Raw genomic sequence first — 3,585 nt, forward strand, 5'->3', positions numbered from 1 at the left:
TTTAGCTTGAGTGTCTGTTCTTCAGGGCATGTGCTAAAGTACTTTCCAATGAGAAGGCCAATATTTCAGGGATCTTTTAGCCAACCTTTATTCTGTACATTGTTTATTCCAGGCAGGGGAAGAAGGCAGTTACTAATCATTACTGATTGTGAAGGGAGATTGCTCTCTCAAACATTAAACATTTCTCAGCAGTTGAAAAAGTGACATGGTAAAAGTACTTACAAAGTTATATTTTCAACAATGTCATATCAATGAAATTGTATATCAACGTCAATGTTCAATAACATCAAAGTCAATATAACAGGTTCACTTACAGTATTGTTAAAAACCGGTGTAGATTTGCTCTTTCACTCTTGGGGGTAAACCGGGATGTGTGGTTAAGATGTTAGTTGGAATAGGTGTTGTAAAAGTATGCATTACCTCGATGACCTGGATTGAGAATACCTTGAGTAGCTATTCAGAGAGAAGGCAAATAAAGGCAGCCCATCAGACATATTGGTGGTTTTGTGTCTTATATTCTCTTACATGGGACTCAGTTGTATTTATAAAGTAGGCTACAAAATAGATTATTACTGGTATTCTAAGAGTTGTGCTTTTCTTCAGAATGCTGAAATACTGTTACTTGGTTATTACTTGCCATGTAGCATTTTGGACATTAGGAAACAATCCACAGATATGTTGAGATGGCCGAAATATCTAATGCATGTGTGTGGTGGGCAAAGTCGCACTGAAACGCCAAGCGTCACAATGAAACAAGTAAGAAGAGGTGATCTACCTGTTTTCAGGCCTGACATTGGAGAGGTAGTTGCTGCTCTCCAAGCGGCCATTTGAAGAGCTGGGCTCCTCCTCATTGTAGCTGCCGCCGGACCTCCCGTTGCCAGAGTAAGAACGGGTCATTGGTCTTCTGGAAGTCATTGTCCACTCAACAGATATTCCCACAAATATAAAGGAAATGTGTCTACTACAGCAGACTGCTCCTTGAGTAAAAAATGTATCAAAGCCCCAGTTTCAAGTTGCAGTGTCTTACCGGTGTAAGAGTAGCTGGAAAAGAAAGGAGAAAACAGCTGTGAATACTGTTAAATGTTGGTCTAGGTTAGTCTGGGAAACCATTCACTCATTCGAATAGATCCTTGAAGAAAATATTACCTGTATGCACCTTTCTCAAGCAATGCAACAATTATCAAAACTCCAAAGTAATTCAGACAGTGACAACTGCTTTCCTTTGACCAAGCTAAGCAGTTGCAATGAAAAAGGTATACATATGAACCGTTATCAGGCTCTACAAGGGTTATTAGGAGTCAAACTGAACCCGTAGACATTATTTTAGAATTCAGAGAACTAACATTGAACTCAAACACTTCTTGGTTGAAACAAAAGTTGATGAATTTGTGAACTTACCATTGATAGGCTTTTCAAAGTCCCAGAGGCAAAGCTCTGACTGCAATTGTCAATCAAACACATGCTTGTGGTGCCAGCAGGACCCTATTTATAGCAGGCCTACAAATACACTTGCACATAACATTTTCCGAAACCAGCCTTCAGACATGTATTCAACAAGAGAACGCTATTTTGCTCTGAGAACAAATGAATGTTCTCCAAATTTGAAAAAAATATTTAAAATAGAAATACCAAGAGAAAACAGATCATTATACACTACCATAGTTGACCAAGAAAGGTCATGTCAAAAACACAACCTCTTAACATGTTGACAGCAGTGAGTATAGACTCACATCTAGGTGGGACACTGTGTTGGTGAAAGACTTATTGCAAAACACTGATATGTCATGTGTCCAGAGATACTTGGGGATTTATTTCATGAGGTAGATGATGACGACCTAAGCATGCTTGGTTCTTACCCAGGACAGCCCTCTCCCTTGATACTGCCTGCCCCTCAAGAGTTCTTCCAAAACACCCTTGAGAATAAATTCAGCCATCTGATCACATTGCTTCATTTTCCAAACATAAGATTGCCTAATTAGGTTACACAGTAAGGTCACAGAGGACTACCAGGGTATTACATAAAATAAATTAACTGTATTGCTGTAATGGTCGTCGTATGAAGAAGGTGTGGACCAAAGCACAGCGTGGTAAGTGTTCATGTTATTTTTTATTTAAACTGAACACAAGACAAAATAACAAAGAGAATGAACGAAAAGGTCCTGTCAGGTGCAGAAACACAAACCAGAAAACAACTACCCACAACCCATAGTGGGAAAACAGGCTGCCTAAGTATGGTTCTCAATCAGAGACAATGACAGACAGCTGTCCCTGATTGAGAACCATACCCGGCCAAAAACACAGAAATACAAAAACATAGAAAAAAGAACATAGAACGCCCACCCTAGTCACACCCTGGCCTAACCAAAATAGAGAATAAAAAGCCTCTCTATGGCCAGGGCGTGACAGTCCCCCCCCCCAAAGGTGCGGACCCCTCTAAAGGGGAGGGTCCGGGAGGGCCTTCTTACGGCGGCGGCTCGGGTGCGGGACCCTCGCAGCAGGCCCGTGACTGAAGACCCTCGTAGAGGGCGCCACTGGACTGAGGGGCGCCTCTGGACTGAGGGGCTGAGATTCTGGCAGCTCCGGAGTGAAGGGCGACTCTGGCAGCTCCGGAGTGAAGGCCTATCTATTTTTATTATAAACTGGGTGGTTCGAGCACTGAATGCTAATTGGCTGACAGGCGTGGTATATCAGACCATATAGCACGGGTATGACAAAACATGTATTTTTACTGCTGTAATTACGTTGCTAACCAGTTTATAATAGCAATAAGGAACCTCAGGGATTTTGATATATGGCCAATATACTGTACCACGGCTAAGGGCTGTATCCAGGCACTCCGCGTCATCACTCCGTGTCATAGTGTATTTCTTCGCAAACATCCTTTCTGAAATTAAGAGTAATCCAATAAATAATCATCTAGTTTTTCAAAAGTACAGTGTCTGTAATCCGATTTCAATATTTTAGCTGGTAATTTAACTGATTATTACAGAAACTCAAAAAAGACAGTAACATTAGCTGTACTTTTTGTGATGAGCATACAGAAACAATTTTGCATTTATTTTGGCATTGTCTTCAGGTAAAACATATTATGGCAAGATATTTATATATTTATTGGTGATAATATTCTTGATTACTTTTGTTTATTATGGGAGAATGTGCTGTTTGGTTTCCTTAACTACAATAAGGATAAAGAGAAAACAATTTGACCTCTTAAATGTAATTGTGCTAATGGAAAGGTCATATTCAGAAAATCACTAATAAAAAAACACTTCCTTGTTTTCTGTAAGGAGTTGGAATAGTACATTAAGATCATTCTAGATGATTTGAATAAGGAAGCTGTAAAAACAGTCAATGTGTCTTTTAAGGCCTTTGTATAGCCAGTGGTGTAAAATACTTAAGTAAAAATACTTTAAAGTACTACTTAAGTAGTTTTTGGGGGTATTTGTACTTTACTTTACTATTTATATTTTTGACAACTTTTACTTTCACTTCACTACATTCTTATTTAAAATAATGTACTTTTTTACTGCATACATTTTCCCTGAAAAAGTACTCGTTACATTTTTAATGCTTAGTAGGACAGAA

Source organism: Oncorhynchus nerka, linkage group LG25, assembly GCF_034236695.1.
Source record: "Oncorhynchus nerka isolate Pitt River linkage group LG25, Oner_Uvic_2.0, whole genome shotgun sequence".
Lineage (NCBI taxonomy): Eukaryota > Metazoa > Chordata > Actinopteri > Salmoniformes > Salmonidae > Oncorhynchus > Oncorhynchus nerka.